At 42.5% G+C, this 17444-nt stretch overlaps 1 protein-coding gene across 1 annotated transcript in view; it reads left to right on the top strand.

Moving 5' to 3' along the window:
• The window catches only part of gria2a (glutamate receptor, ionotropic, AMPA 2a), a 56057-nt gene that overhangs the window by 15140 nt on the left and 23473 nt on the right, over positions 1-17444 (top strand). The window lies entirely within an intron of this gene.

Below are 17444 nucleotides of genomic sequence, written 5' to 3'. Positions count from 1 at the left end.
ACAGTTGAAGACTGGAAAAATGTTGCCTGGTCTGATGAGTCTCGATTTCTGTTGAGACATTCAGATGGTAGAGTCAGAATTTGGCGTAAACAGAATGAGAACTTGGATCCATCATGCCTTGTTACCACTGTGCAGGCTGGTGGTGGTGGTGTAATGGTGTGGGGGATGTTTTCTTGGCACACTTTAGGCCCCTTAGTGCCAATTGGGCATCGTTTAAATGCCACGGCCTACCTGAGCATTGTTTCAGACCATGTCCATCCCTTTATGACCACCATGTACCCATCCTCTGATGGCTACTTCCAGCAGGATAATGCACCATGTCACAAAGCTCGAATCATTTCAAATTGGTTTCTTGAACATGACAATGAGTTCACTGTACTAAAATGGCCCCCACAGTCACCAGATCTCAACCCAATCGAGCATCTTTGGGATGTGGTGGAACGGGAGCTTTGTGCCCTGGATGTGCATCCAATAAATCTCCATCAACTGCAAGATGCTATCCTATTAATATTGGCCAACATTTCTAAAGAATGCTTTCAGTAGCTTGTTGAATCAATGCCATGTAGAATTAAGGCAGTTCTGAAGGCGAAAGGGGGTCAAGCACAGTATTAGTATGGTGTTCCTAATAATCCTTTAGGTGAGTATATAATATTACATATATTATATTAATATGCTTTTTACCCTATAAATATAAATATCTACCTGCTCTTATAATACCTTTTAGCCTCTGTTATGGGTTTTTCATTTAAAAAAAAGAAATAACAACAGTAAGTTGTGTCAGTTTTTATTTTTATTGATGTGAGAAATTGTACCAAAAATGACAGTGCTCTAACATAATTGACATTGAACATGAATAAATGAGTGCTGGGCAATCCATTAATCATGATTAATTGCATCCAAAATGGTGTTTACAGGGTGTGTGTGTTTACATAATATATGTGTATGTAAATATTATGTATATATAAACACACTCACATGCATTTATATATTTTAGCAAAATGTTAAATTTATAGATTATATATATATATATATATATATATATATATATATATATATATATATATATATATATATATATATATATATATATATATATATATATATATATATATTTACAGTATATACATGCAAATATTTTTAAAAAATATACATGCATGTGTGTGTATTCATATATATACATAATAATGATACAGCACACACACATATATTATGTAAACACAAACTTTTATTTTGGATGCGATTAATCACGATTAAGCGTTTGCAGCACTAGAATAAATACATAAAGTAATAAAACACAAAACAGAAACACAAAGTCAATTTAATGAAGGGCAAGTTACAGTGAAATATCTTCACAATCCTTGATGTCTTAATGTCCATTATTATGTGTGTATTTTGGTGTGATTGAGTGACTGTTTCTCTCTTAACTATTTGTTTAAGTAAAAGCAACTAAGTTTAATTAAGGCCAAAAGCAGCCATTGTGAATAGACAGTATGTGAGCCCTTCGCAATGTTAAAGGATAAGGGGATAAAAGGTTTTTTTTGTGACTGGGCATGTTTAGGCATAAACCCAAGTAATAATTGAAAACTCCAACGATATAAATCAGAAATTCAATATCTCTATTCGTTAGGTTAGATAGAAGTGTCCTCAACTTAACAAAGCTTGTCACATATTCTGTTAAAAAAACAGGTAACACTTTACAATACTAATATGCATAATACATTTTAAGAAAGATATCAAGTACCTGTTGAGAGTGTGTTTACAGTTTAGTTGGATGCTTGATCTCCAATAATAAGAGTCTTTGAAAGGATTTAAAAGAATAAAGAACTCTAAACTAATTTTAGCATAAAATGGTTCTTCAGGATGAATATGTTCTAAATAAGTCTGTTACTATGTGTGAAGAACCAGTTTTTTAGAGTGTAGAACGGACATTTGTTTGTTTGAAATATTTGTGGTCACGATTCTTACAAATTGCCATATTGAAATTCCCTACTGTACTGACAAGACGTTTAGACAGCTAGAGCAATTGACACACAAATGAATCCCCAGTGCACATATGTTCACACACAGGCATATCCCATAAGCCCTGATGTGTGGCAGTGCCAGCTCAGACACAGCAGCAGGAGCAGCAGGCTCTCTCTACTGTTCTGTGTGACTGCTGATCAAAGTCTCATATTTAGCTTTCTGACTGCATGTAGACTATCTGCAGATCACACTGTGTGAGCACAAGTTGCAGCACAGTTTATGAATATGTTTCATAGTTCTATGAGCACACACCCTACATATACACATGGAATTACATAAGCAAAGTAGGGCATATAAGTAGGGCATAAGTGACCTATATATACATACACCGATCAGCCAAAACAGTATGACCAGTCACAGGTAAAACAAATATTATTGACCATCTTTTAACAAGGCCACATATTAAGGCGTGGGTAGATTAGACAAGCAGACAATCAGTTATCATAATCAACTTGTTAGATGCAGGAGAAATGGCCAGGAATAAAGATCTGAGTGACTTTGACAAGGGCCAAATTGTTATGCAAGGTGACTGGGTCAAAGTATCTCTGCAATGACAAGGATTGTGGGTTGCTCCCCGTCTGCAATGGTGAGAATTTACCAAGCACCAAATCACAAACTGGCGACAGGGTGCTTGGCGCTCAAGACTCATCGGTGCCAGAGGGCAACGAAGGCTATCCTGTCTGGTCCGAGCCAACAGAAGGTCTACTGTGGCACAAGTCACAGTGCATTGCACTTTGCATATTGGAGCTGCTAATCCGCAGATCAATCAGAGTGCCCCCTGTCCACCGTCAAAAGCATCTACAATGGGCACAAGAGCGTCGGCAATGTACCTGTGGAGCAGTGGAAGAAGGTTCCCTGGTCTGATGAATCCCATTTTTGTGGATGGCCGTGGCCGTGTCGTTTACCTGGGGAAGTGATGGCACCAGGATGCACTGTGGGACCAAGACAAGCAGATGGAGGGAGTGTGATGCTCTTGGCAATGTTCTGCTGGGAAACCCTGGGTCTGGCCATTCATGTGGACATGACACGTGTGAAGGATCTGCTGCTAATATCTTGGTGCCAGATATCAAAGGATACCTTCAGGGGTCTTGTATCCATGTCTCACTGGGTCGGTGCTGTTTTGGCAGCGCGCGGAGGACCAACAGCATATTAGACCATTGGTTATAATGTTTTGACTCATCGGTGTATGTATATATATATATATGATTATATGCTTTCCCCTTCAGTGCATATCTAAAATACAGAATTATAAACGCTACCTATAATATTCAGATAAGTAATCAGTATTTTAAAGTCACCATGAAACGAAGGTTTGCGATAGTCTTCTCTTGACTTGTGATCTGAGTAAAACGGCTTGTCAAACAAGAAACAATTCAGGTTGGGACTTGATTTTGTCCATTGGAATTGATTGGATCATTGGATTGTTGTGGTTTGCTATTGCTGTGATATCATATGAGTGACAGTTTGTCCCGCCCTCGCACCAATAAACAAGTCATCAGAGAAGAGGTGTCGGCGCAAGAGGGAGGGGAAGTATTTTGATGAAATATTACAGGGGAACATGAATTCAAAATAATAATAAACAATGATGTGCACAGATAAATCATTTCTAATGAATATTGCAATTTTCCATTAAAAAAAAGGGCAGGGGATGTATTTGTACATCTGCTATAAATATTCATGATGAAACCTAAAATGATTGAAACAAAAAAGTTGTCATGGAAATTGCATACTGGTTTCCTATAAGGACTGTGCTGAAAAGCTAGAAGCAAAAAATATAAAGTATAAACATAATTTGCATGAATACTAGGGCATCATCAGAGTTCAGCGTCAGTTCTCTGCTATTTGTGTGGTGTTGTTGTTTTTTTTCGGCGTTTTTTTCAAAGACTTTTGAATACTAGCGCATTTAATGAGACCAACGCCACATTGTGTCGCAGCGGTTGTACTGTCATTGCATCTGTTAGGACTGGTCGATTGCTGAACGAGTCCGGCAGTGTATGTATGTTACTAGGTAATCGTCAAGTCAAGTATGGATCACTGAACATTATTCCAAAAAGATAAAAATATTTGAGCTGAGACTGTGTTTCTGAATATAGAACACAATTTAAAGCAGAATTTTCACAGCTAAGCAATCCTCATTGTTGCCATTAAAGCATTTAAATGTAGCATGTCGAAAAATATTCCAAAAGCTGGGCATTCCATTATATTTATACCTTAAATTCATATAATTTTTAAACTTCTTGATAATCAGGGTTCCCACTCTTTTTCAGTGATCATTTTCCAGGACATTTTCAATTTTACTACGCCGGGAGTAAAAGACGAGGTTCACACTAAATATTGCTCTCTAAGTTTTTAAAAGACGTACAGTTTATTGCCATGGCAACTATAAAATGTATTATCATATTTAATATGAGCTCTTAATCATACATTATGACTATGGAAGCTTGTTTTCTGCCACGGAATACAAAATATAAAAGGTCATTGCAACTTTTTATCTCGCTATTCTGACTTTTTCTTGCAATTGCGAGTTTACATAATTGTGATAAACTCGCAGCAAGTGCCTGTTATAAAGTCAGAATTGTGATAAAAAAAATTGTCTTTTTTAGAGTTTACATCTCACAATTCTGAGAAAAGTAGTAAGAATTGCAAGATATAAACTCGCAATTGCATGAAAAAGTCAGAATTGCGACTTTATATCTCGCAATTCTGACTTGACAGGTTTTCAAGGTTTTCCAGGACGAGTGAGAACCCTGATAATGATTTCTTGCAATTTTTGTGCTTAACTCTGGCATATACAGCTAGTGGTAGACAAAATGATTAGAACACTTGGCATCTGGGAGTCGTCTTATTGGGCCTGGATTTATTTTCCAAGAGGACAATGACCAGAAAATTCTTCTAACTATTGCGGGAACTACCTGCGACTGAAGGAATCTGCTGGTACATTGAGAATGATGGACTGGCCCCCTCAAATTCCAGACCTCAACATCCTTATTTGGAAAATAAACTGGACAGATCTATTGTACATTCAAAGGAAAGCCTTCGGCTTCAGTTCCGAGAGGAAATAAGAAAAATATAAAAGTGGATAAAAACTTCATCTGATATTTGATGGTCAGAGCAACCATCTGCTCAGGTTTCATGAACATAATGAAATGAAGTCATGTTTTGGAGGCAAAAAAAGGTACAGTATTTTCAGATCTGTCAGGTGTTCTAATAATTTTGGCCACCAATGTATTTTATACATGGCATATATTTAATCTAAATGTGTAAATGGAAAGTATTTTCTTTCTCTTCAAGCACAATAAAAGAGTGTGTACGCACAGTCCAGAGTGTGCAGGTGCTGCATACATACTTAAGCCGTTTATTGTTTCGAAATCGCTATGTGTGTGACAAGGTTTATAGATTAGGCCTGTCTGGACAGTGCAAATGTGTTGTGTTACATGTATGAATTATTTATTAAAAATGACAGATTACTCTTCCATTGAGTTGTAAGCCTTCCACATTTCAATGGCTTTCAAAATGTGGTCGGTACAAAAGCGACTTCAAAATCAGCAAAAAGTGTCTCACTCGCTAATGACACTTGTCAGAGCCGGGAATCGAACTCGGGTTGGTGGCGTGAAAGTCTTAGATTCCACCACTGAGCCACAGGAGGGGTTTGAACCCAATAGTCAGACGCTTGCTTAAATTGAATCAAAAAGATTGTTTCAAAAAGAACTCAAGGTTGGTTGGCCCTCCTCCTGGGTCTGGTTCTCGGGCCTGGGCTTGTTTTACAGTCTTTTCCAGCTCCCACCTGATAGGAGCTAATATCTTGGAACTGGGGATAATAGGAGTAATGGAATCTTCATGAGGCGTGTTTGCATATACTTTGCATATAAGTTCTTGGAGCCGGGGCGGTAAGATAAGATGAACTGGAATCGGTTGAAGAATAAGGACCAACGTGCCTGGCGGGGTTTGAGTCGCTTAGCTTGCTGAATGTATTCTAAGTTCTTGTGGTCTGTAAGCACTTGAAATGGATGTTTGGCCCCCTCAAGCCAATGTCTCCACTCTTCAAGCGCTAGCTTAACTGCCAGTAGTACTCGATCCCCCACATGATAGTTCCTCTCCGTTGGTGTAAGGCGGTGGGAAAGGAAAGCACAAGGGTGCAGCTTGTTGTCCTCACCCCTTTGGGACAGCACAGCTCCAACCCCAATGTCCGAGGCATCAACCTCCACAATGAAAGGAATATCTGGGTTCGGTAGAATAAGAACAGGTGCAGAGGTGAAACGGCGTTTGAGTTTGTTGAAGGCCAACACAGCTTCAGCCCCCCAACAAAAGCCGGCTGTGTTTCCCTTAGTGAGGGCAGATAAAGGGGCAGCTACAGTACTAAAGTTCAGGATGATGCAATAAAAATTGGCAAAGCCAAGAAAACGCTGTACCTCTTTTACCGATGAGGGGGTGGGCCAATCCACAACAGCCCGAACCCTTTTGAGGGTCCATTTGTATCTGGCCAGGCTTGATGATGAACCCCAGGAACTGGACCTTGGTCACATGAAACTCACACTTTTCAGGTTTGACATACAGATGGTTGTCCAGAAGGCATCTGAGAACCCTACTGATGTGTTTCACATGCTCTTGGAGGGAACTCAACAAGATGAGTATATCATCCAAGTAGACGAAAACAAACTGGTTGAGCATGTCTCTGAGAAAATCATTAATGAGAGCTTGAAAGACTGCAGGGGCATTAGTGAGATCAAAGGGCATAACTAAGTACTCATAGTGTCCAGTGGGCGTGTTGAAGGCGGTCTTCCACTCATCTCCTTGTCTGATGCGCACAAGATGGTAGGCATTGCGCAAATCAAGCTTAGTGAAGATGGAGGCTTCTTGCAGAATTTCGAAGGCAGTGCCCATTAAAGCTACACTGTGTAACTTTTTTAGTCTATTCTTAGCTAAAAACACTTAGTTCTTTCAAAAATATATGTGCTCATTAATGTATATTTACTTCTTTCAAGTAATAAAGTATTCTCGTAAGTTTATAATATGCCATTGAAAATACATAAGGTAATGGGATCTAACGATGGTCGCCATGTTGCCCCTCCATCTTGAAAGTACATTAGCCAAAGAGGGACATACCCGTAAATCCAAGCTTCGCTTTTCGCGTTTTAACCGGTTTTAACTCGATGGCACTGTACAAAATTCTCTGCCTCGCGCATGTGCGCGTCAACTTGTTCAGACTTGTCTGGTGCATGTGCAGAGAGTTTTCATCTCAGCAGCGTCCAGTAACAGAGTTATACGGAGTTTTCCTGGCTTGTTTATTCCTCAAAAGTCTGTTTTTCCTTGTGTGGTATTTCTGTGCGTTAATATCTCCGTAAGTAATAATAGTTATTGTCATTGTAGATGTGTTTCAGAGTGTGTCATCGCGTAATTCAGTTGATGTCACCTCAGAAGTATTTTTGTGTCAACATACAATAGCATAATGCTCACCTATTTGAATAATCATTCAGTTATTTTGTTATCAACAATGTTTATTCGTTTATAGAAAATATTTGCTTGTAATGTATGTTGATGGAAATATGTATCAGGTCTGATCGGCATATTAACAATTGTTATACAGAACGCACTGCAGTGCTAACGTTAAAGCGGCGCACACACTTTTGTAACCAGACACCGCTTGTTAGCAGCGGCAGCTCCGCTCCTTTTAATGCAGCTGCCTTAAGCGCCTATATATGGTACAATAAGCTCTGGTTTACGGTTATATTATACAAATGTAACTTATAAGTGTAGTTATACAGTTCTTAACTGTGTATGTATATTTACCATCCTTATTTGTTCTCTCACAGAAACCACATTTATGTACATATCCACGCAAACCTGTTTATGCCTTGTAATTGGATGACTGAATAAACATTACTATCATCAAAGTTCACTCTGGATTAGCTGCAGTTCTTTCTAGCCGAATAATTAGGCCAGTTGAGTTCCAACCATCCCACTGCGAACAGAATATCCCACAGGCACCGTGTCGAATGTGGACGAGGTCGAACTGGAAGCCATGTTAATCTTGGACTAAATCGGCCACCATAGGAGTTGAAACGAAATCGGAATTGAGAGGAACAGAAACTAAAATTCACTGGATGGTCATATACCTTTTCACCACTAGATGGGGGAAAATATCACACAGTGTAGCTTTAATGACAAGGGATAGCGGTTACGAACAGTGATCTTATTAAGAATAATCTTATTCTGACCTATAATCAATACATGGCCGAAGTCCGCGATCCTTCTTCCCAACAAAGAAGAATCCAGCTCCAGCAGGGGAAGTGGAGGGACGGATGATACCTGCTGAAAGGGGTTCGTCAATGTACTTGTCCATAGCAGTTCGTTCAGGAGAAGACAGAGAATATACGACCTCTGGGCGGACAGGTTCCAGGGAGTAGCTCAATGGCGCAGTCATAGGGGCGGTGTGGAGGTAAGGAGGTGGCCTTCCTCTTGCTGAACACCGTCTTAAGGGGGTGATACTGAGTAGGTACTTGAGACAGGTCTAAGGGTTCCTGAGACTCGCGAACAGGATCAAGGGAGTTCTGGGCCAAGCATGTAGTCTGACAGGTGAAACCCCAATTGAGGACTGCGCCAGTGGACCAGTCAAAGTGTTGGTTATGCTGGAGGAGCCAGGGGTGACCGAGGATAACAGGGAACTCTGGAGACTGTATTATGTGAAAGTGCATTCTCTCCTGGTGCTGGTTAATGAAGAGACAAAGGGGAGAGGTGATGTGGGTTATTCTCCCAGGAGCTAACGGTCTTCCATCCAAGGCTGTTACAGTTAGGGGGGCAGGAAGGGAATTAGTAGGGATCTGGAGACTCTTGGCAAGGGAAATATCCATGAAGTTCCCGGCGGCGCCGGAATCAATAAAGGCCTGGAGTTGGTGTTCCTTGTCTCCCCAAGTGAGTGTGATGGGAAGGGACAACCCAGCGTTGGAAGGTGAAGCAGTGCGTGTTACTCCCGTTACAGTCCTTCCTTGCCTGTGCGGGACTGGGCGTTTCTCGAGAGCTCGGGACAAGAGGAGGGAAAATGACCCTGTAGTCCACAATATAGACAACAGCGCCTCGCTCTGAGGGAGACAGTCGAGCCCTACCCAACTGCATGGGTTCTTGAGAATCTTGGGGCACTGGTAGCATTTGAAAAGGAGCCGGGCTGGCAGACAGTGTGGAAGCAGACTGGCGATGCAGGTTTCTTTCCCTGAGGCGATTATCTAGCCTGATTGCTTGATCGATAAGAGTCTCGAGATCACGGGCCAGTTCTCTGGTAGCCAGGTCATCCTTGATCGCCTCAGATAGACCGTTCAGGAAACTCACCATGAGGGCCTCGTCTTTCCAACCACTTCCCGCTGCAACTGTCCGAAATTGAATGGCATATTCAGCGGCGCGGCCATTACCTTGTCGGAGGGTGAGAAGTCTCTTAGAGGCTTGCCGACCGCTGAGGGGGTGGTCAAAGACTCTCTTGAACTCCTCTTTGAACATAGAATAACTTGAACAGCAGGGCGCCTGTGCCTTCCAGACCGCTGTTGCCCAGGAGAGAGCCTTGCCAGAAAGGAGGGTGATAACATATGCGATCTTGGCCTGATCTGAGGGGAAGGAAGATGGCTGTAGTTCAAATGTGAGAGAGCATTGAGTTAGGAACCCATCACATGCACTGGGATCACCCAAGAAACGTTGTTGTGGAGGTAGGCGAGGTTCAGCCAAAGGAGAGAGCATTTGAGACTCCGGGAGGGGTACAGAGGCAGCAGTAGAGGCAGCAGCTGGAGTGGATGGCAGCTGGTCAAAGATCTGACGGATAGAAGTCATGAGATCGGTCAGTACCTGTGAGTGTTTAGCCATCAAAGTCTCCTGCTGAGCTAGGGCTGTCTCATGACGCTGAACTGTGGACTCATGCTGAGCAACTGTGGAAAAGAGTTCTTGAAGGTTCGGCGTCTCTGGGTTCATAATATGGCTTGGTTATTCTGCCAGAGCCGGGAATCAAACTCGGGTCTCTCGTGAGAAAGTCTTAGATTTCACAACTGAGCCACAGGAGGGGTTTGAACCCAATAGTCAGACACTTGCTTAAATTGAATCAAAAAGTGTTTATTACCAACAAAAAAAGGAAAAGGGCACAAAAAGCCCTTTCTTCCAGGCAATCACAAAAACAGAAGGATATCAAAATCAAAAAGGAGAGTCAACAATCTCAAAAACAGAAGCTCAGGAAAAAGGTTACCGTAACAGCAAAAAGCAAACTCTGGAAACAATCAAAAAGGCACAAAAGAAACCTTCTTGGGACAAGAGCAAACTTACAGCAGTCACAGGTTTAGGAACCACAATAACCAAGCAAGGATGCAGAGAAACAGACCAGCTTAAATACACAGCACAGAATGAGAAACAGGTGAAAACAATAGCACAGATTACAAAAGGCACATGTTTAGACATGAGTCCTATGGGGACTAGGGCTGTCACTTTACGTTCGAAAATCGATTGCACAATCGATCGGACCAACCAACACAAGTTTCGAAAACGAAAATAGGGAATCGATTTTAACCAAATATGTACACTATTATTTTTGAACGAATTAAACAAATATAAAAGTTATTAACAGGTATTATTAATATGTTGAAATATGTTTTTAAAACTTGCATGAGGTCATATTGTGACAATGCTGTGTGCGTAGAAAAGAATGAGCGCTATTTCCTCCAGAATGGAGAGCAGCTTTCTCATTCCTCTCAGCGCCGCTCGCTCAACCCGAAATGCCCTTTGTGACATGCTGGAACAAATATAGGTCTATCTGAAATAAATGGCTATAGGGCTGCCCCAACTAAAGCTTTTTTCCTAGTAGGGTAGTTGTTCATTTAAGCCGTTGTTCACGCGGAGCCAGCGCCTCCATGTCATTGTATGCTATATTTTCTTATTATTTATTAAATCAATGCAATATTAGTCGATAAAACAATTGATTAAAATTAAGAAACAATTTATATAAAATTAAATTCACTTTAAAGAAATGCTTTAAGTGGTCAAAATAATTTCTGACCCCCATATTTCCCATCTTATGTGTCCTGTTCAATTGTAGCGAATACTCAAGGTGTCCTAAATTAAATTTAAACATAACATTATTATATTTATTATTTTTAATTAATTAAATATATTTATATTTAACATATAAAACTAAATATGTGTTTTAATGCTACAACAAGTAGGCTACAGTACAGATAAAGTTCCTGTCAGCGCGGCATTTTGAGCGGACTGCGTTTTACCGGTGAGCGGTTCATGAGTGGAGCTCCGCACATGGAGATGTTGATTTATGAAAAGGAACCACCTTTGCCAGCTGACAGCGACCCGCTTTTGTGGTGGAAGATTGGCAGTTCGAAATACCACCTTGCGCAGCTGGCAATGAAGTACCTGAGTGCCCCTGGAACATCAGTGCGGTCGGAGCGCGTCTTCTCAACAGCTGGGCATATAGTGAATAAAAAACGCTCTGCTCTGGACCCCGAAAATGTTGATAGACTTGTTTTCCTGTCCAATAATTTGTAATAGAGCCTTATTTGCACGTTTCATCAGTAACGCCCGCATAGCCTAACGCCGCATTCACACGGGGCGTCGGCGTCAACGCTTCTCGTTTACTTTGAATGGGTGACGTCATGCGTTGCCGAACTGAATTGTGGGTTCCGTCGCGGCGCTTCACTCGCGTTGCAAGCGGCAAAAGTTGAAGATTTCTCAACTTTTCAAGCGCCAACGCAGGCGTCATCCAATCAGATCACCCTATGCAAATATCCTAGAGCAGACGCTAGCCAATCGCGTTCGTTTAAAACACCGGTGAATGAAGAGCGAATGAAGAGTAAAGAACGATCTAAAATGGAGGAAAAGCTAATAATTGCGGTGGATAATCACCCGGTCCTTACTACCAATCATTATTTACATACCGGGACACAAACTGGAGAGACCAGACCTGGAAGGAGGTGGCAGAGACGGTTGGAGAATCTGTGGAAAGTGGTTGCATATTACAGTTAGAAGTACAGTGCAAAATGCAAATGTAAACATTGGTACTATAAATACAGTCGGCAGTGCAAATGAGCATAATCCAGTTAAGATATGGCAGTGCAAGATGCATATGTAAACAGTTGTTACTGTGATAAACAGTCGGTAGTGCAAATAACAAAGTGAAGGAAGATGTGAGGTAGGAGAGTTATCAGTTTATGAGGGAAGTGGATCAACGGGGGTTTGAGTTCAATAAAGAGACAGCTCTGGGGAAAAAACTGTTCTTTAGTCTGCTGGTCCTGGTCCGGTGGATCCTGAAACGCCTGCTGGAGGGCAGGAGAGAAAACAGTCTGTGGGCTGGGTGAGAGGAGTCCTTGAGGATGCTGCGAGCTCGATGCAGGCAGCGTTTCCTCTGGATGTGCTCGATGGCAGGCAGTGGAGTCCCTGTGATGCGCTGGGCAGTTTTCACCACCCGCTGCAGTGCCTTGCGCTCCGCAACAGAGCAGCTCCCATACCACACTGCCACACAGTTGGTCAGGATGCTTTCTATTGCGCAGCGATAGAAGTTCACCAGGATAGCCGAGGAGAGCTGATTCTTCCTCAGTGTCCTCAGGAAGAAGAGGCGCTGGTGAGCCTTCTTGACCAGGCTGGAGGTGTTGGTCGTCCACGACATGTCCGCCGAGATGTGGGTCCCCAGGAACTTGAAACTGGAGACACGCTCAACAGCCATTCCATTGATGTGGATGGTGTCGTGTGTGCCTCTTGACTCTTTCCTGAAGTCCACGATGAGCTCCTTCGTTTTGGTGGTGTTGAGGAGCAGGTTATTATCAGCGCACCATGTGGCCAGATGCTAGATCTCTTCCCTGTAGGCAGTCTCATCGTTGTTGCTGATGAGCCCAATCACCGTTGTGTCGTCCGCAAACTTGACGATGGAATTAGATCCATACACAGGCTTGCAGTCGGCGGTGAAGAGGGAGTAGAGAAACGGACTTAGCACACAGCCCTGTGGTACACCAGTGTTGAGTGTGATGGATGTGGAGCAGGTGAATCCTGAACGAACATTCTGGGGTCTGTCAGTTAGGAAGTCCAAAATCCAGTTACACATTGAAGTGTTGATGCCCAGGTCTCCAAGTTTGGCTATTAACTTGGATGGGATGACAGTGTTGAATGCTGAGCTGAAGTCAACAAACAGCATGCGTGCATACGTGTTCTTATGGTCCAGATGGGTGAGCACAGAGTGCAGTGCCATGGAAACGGCATCCTCTGTGCTCCTATTGCTGTGGTAGGCAAACTGGTGTGAGTCCAATGTGGATGGTAGAGAGTCTTTTAGGTGTTCCAGGACCAGCCGCTCAAAGCACTTCATAACGATGGGTGTGAGTGCTACAGGGCGGTAGTCATTAGGGCACCTCGGGCTAGAGTGTTTCGGCACTGGCACAATGGAAGTGCGTTTGAAGCATGTCGGTACAGCTGCTTGGGCAAGAGACAGGTTGAAAATGTCTGTAAAAACCCCAGCGAGCTGCTCCGCACATGCCCTGAGCACACGTCCAGGGATGTTGTCTGGTCCAGCTGCCTTGTGTGCGCTGATCCGGCTCAGTGCCTTGCAGACATCTGTGGAGGAGAGTGTGATTGGTGGGTGGTCAGCTGAGGGTTTGAGCTTGGTGGCAGTTTCTCTGTTGTCTCTTTCAAAACGAGCATAAAAGTAATTTAGCTCGTTCAGGAAGTTGACATCAGTGGCTGCGGGGGTGGAGTGGGTGGGTTTGTAGTCACTGATGGCCTGGATGCCCTGCCACATGCGTCGAGGGTCAGAGTTGGAAAAGTGACCCTCTATCTTTAGCTTGTAGCAGTGCTTGGCCTTTTTGATGCCCCTCTTCAGGTTAGCTCTGGATGTACTGTAGGCTTGTGCATCACCTGATCTGAAGGCAGTATTGCGTGACTTCAGCAGGAGTCGAACTTCCCTGTTCATCCAAGGCTTCTGATTAGGGTATGTGGTGATCTGTTTCTGGGTTGTAACACTGTCGATGGTGGTATTGATATGATCCAATACAGAGGAAGTGAATGAGTCAATGTCCGTGTGAGCGCCACTGGTGGCTTGAGAAGCAAACATACTCCAGTCTGTTTTTAGAAACCTTTCCTGGAGTGTGGAGTCTGCCCCCGCAGGCCACACCTTGATGGTCTTCACTGATGGCTTCACACGGTTGATGAGGGGTGAATATTTGGGTGATAGAAACAAAGAGAGGTGGTCTGACTGTCCCAGGTGGGGGAGGGGTGTCGCAACGTAAGCGCCAGCCATGTTTGTGTAAACATGGTCTAAGGTTTTGTTTCCTCTGGTGTGGCAGGAAACATGCTGGTGAAACTTGGGTAGCACTGACTTTAGGTTTGAATGATTAAAGTCACCTGCAACAATAAACGCAGCTTCCGGGTGATCAGTCTGTTGTTTACTGATGGCTGCGTGAAGTTCTTTCATAGCAAGCTTGGCATCAGCATCCGGAGGAATATAGGCTGCAGTGATAATAGTGGAGGTGAACTCCCGCGGTAGATAAAACGGTCTACATTTAACCATGAGAAACTCCAGGTTAGCTGAACAATGACTCCCAACAATAGCAGAGTTTGTGCACCAAGCTTTGTTAATATAAATGCACAATCCACCCCCTCTGCTCTTCCCGGAGCCATCTAGTGTTCTATCCGCCCGGAGTGTGTGGCGTCCCGCTAGCTCAATAGCGGTGTCCGGTATTCCGCTGTTTAACCAGGTTTCAGTGAAGATTAGGACGTTACAGTTCAAAAGTTTCTTACTGTGTGTAATGCTGAGTCGAATCTCCTCCATTTTGTTCACTAGCGATCGTACATTGGCAAGGAAAATGCTGGGTAAAGAGAGCCGGTAAGGAGTTAGCCTTAGCTTAGCTCTTAGACCTCCACGCTTACCCCGCCTTTGTTTACGATCACAGCGCCGCCTTCTAGCACTTCCGCCCGGCCGGGCAGAGCGCATCGCCTCGGGCGTCCTAGCGATCTCAGGAAGGAGTTGAAGATTGTCCATAAAACTGTCGGAAATTCGCAAACCAATATCCAAAAGCTCACAACGGGTGTACGATGTAAAAGCACAACTGTTCTGTACGAACAGACCCGAGATGAACAAGAAAAATACAGCAAAATTGCAGAATCTGGAGAGACGCTGAGCCTCGCGATCTACTCGCGCCGCCATCTTGGTCGATACTCATATCGATATATCATATCATGGTCGATATATCATATATCATATCATGTGTGGTTCAAATAGGCGCTATCCCCCAGCCAAATGAGGAATCAAATATTAAAGTGATCAGTTTTCATACACAAAATAGTCTCACAGACTAGCTGTCAAAAAAGGCGCTTTTTTGTGTTGTGTTGTGGTCCAAGCGGCAGATTAGCTGTTGTCACTATGACGGTCGCGTCAGGCACCAAGCTTCAGCCACGCCCTCCATCAAGCGTTGACGCCGAAGCCCCGTGTGAATGCGGCGTAAGTGTCGGTTACGTTCAATAAAAAAAAAACACATGGCCTGTTCGCAAGCTAAGTTCATTCAAAGTTTAATTTTGAACGGTTGAATAATTACGTTAAATTATTATCCACACAAACTTCACATTCAATGCTAGTACATTTTTAAGCTTTATTTTCAACCTCTTTTCATGGGCTACAATTTTGTTGTTGTTGTTGTGGAATTTATAATCGTAAACACAGCCATGTTAAAGCTTGTTTTTCTTTGACGTTATGGCAGTCCACTCTGCTTAATGTTTTTTTTCCCAGAATGTTGCACTCCTGTTTGTCATTGTGCACAAAATAAATCATCAGAAATATTGCTGACTTGTGCGTCTCAAGCATGGGCGTAGATTACGCGGGGGACGGGGGGGACGTGTCCCCCGCACCTTTAATAAAACGTAAATTCGTCCCCCGCACTTTACCGAGTCTCACCGGTCCAAGTCGACCAGCTCCGTGGGGGATTCGAACCGGCGTCTAGTCGTACCGCTCTTACTGGCCTACGTCTGTTACACGGGCAAGTTTGATTACGTAGAAGCCAATGTGAATAAATCTACATGACCTGTCATTTTATTCGTATCCAAAAACAAGGCGCTCTGAACACCATGGAGTGCTAACACTCTTGTGCAACACTCCAATTCATACTCGAAGCCGGAGGGCGCCCTCTCACAAAAAGTCCAAAACGGATTCATAGAAGTAATCACGTTCCAAAGGCATTCACAGCGCTGAACCAGCAGCTAAATAAAGATAATTATGACTGATGAAACGCGACGACAAACACATGATTTCGACATTATATGGTTCATGTGTGTTTTTCAAGCCATCTCAAGGTATTTATTGACAATAAAGTATATGAATAATGCAGTGCTAACTGACATCCTTTTTAATGTTTAGTACCTTCTGCTCACCAAGGCTGCATTTATTATATAAAACAGCTGTTTACTATGTAACTGAGCTAGTAAACGTGTAATTTATTCCTGTGATCAAAGCTGAATTTTCAGCATCATTACACCAGTCTTCAGTGTCATATGATCCTTCAGAAATCATTCTAATATGAGGATTTGTATAAAATATAGGGGAAAATATTATACATATTAGTGGTTATTGTTCAGCAGTGTATTTGATATCTTACTGAATTAAAAGCAATAGATCAATTAAATCTGTCAATTAGACAGAGGTCAGAAAAAAACAGGTATTATACCTGACATTTCTGTCCCCCTCACTTATGAAAAGACGGCTGCGCCCTCTTTACTTTCATCCTAATGCCCGTTAGTTGTCCGTGTATTGGCGTAGGCTATATTTAGCGTTGAAAATGAAAACGTCATTTAAAATCGATTTTAGAATCGATTCAATGAACACTTGTGTCTCAAAAATCGAACAGGATTTTTTTTACAAAAGTGACAGCCTTAATGGGGACCTCTAGAGCCAAAATAAAACATTACAAGACAAAAACTCTTGACAGACGCTGATGATATAAAATTACTACTTTTAGAATTGTACATTATTGTGCTTATATTAAAGATGCATAATCTTGTGCATATATTCAAATACAAATTACATTAGATTTTTTTCAAAGGCCATTAGTATTTTGGTATTAGTATAGTATTTTGTATTTCAAATACGTATTTTAAATACATGTATCCGACATGTATCCCTGGTTAGCAGGTTATTTGTGTGTCAGTGTGGGGTTCCTCCAAGTACTCCAGTTTCCCCCACAGTTCAAAGACATGCAGCATAGGTAAATTGGTGATGCTAAATTGTCTGTGTGTGAGCCTGTGATGGACTGGCCATCCATCCAGGGTGTTGGGATAGGCTTCAGCAACAGCGCAATCCTAGATATACAGTGTGGAGAATGGATGGAAGAGTAGAAGAAATGTTCCCGGGGGGAATGGATTTTTACATAACCAAGAAAAAAATGTTCTTAAAACATTTTAAAATGTTATATTTGGGTGAA

The sequence above is a fragment of the Gobio gobio genome (genome assembly GCF_949357685.1).
Source record: "Gobio gobio genome assembly, chromosome: 3".
Classification (NCBI taxonomy): Eukaryota; Metazoa; Chordata; class Actinopteri; order Cypriniformes; family Gobionidae; genus Gobio; species Gobio gobio.
This window is presented reverse-complemented; position numbering and strand designations above follow the sequence as displayed.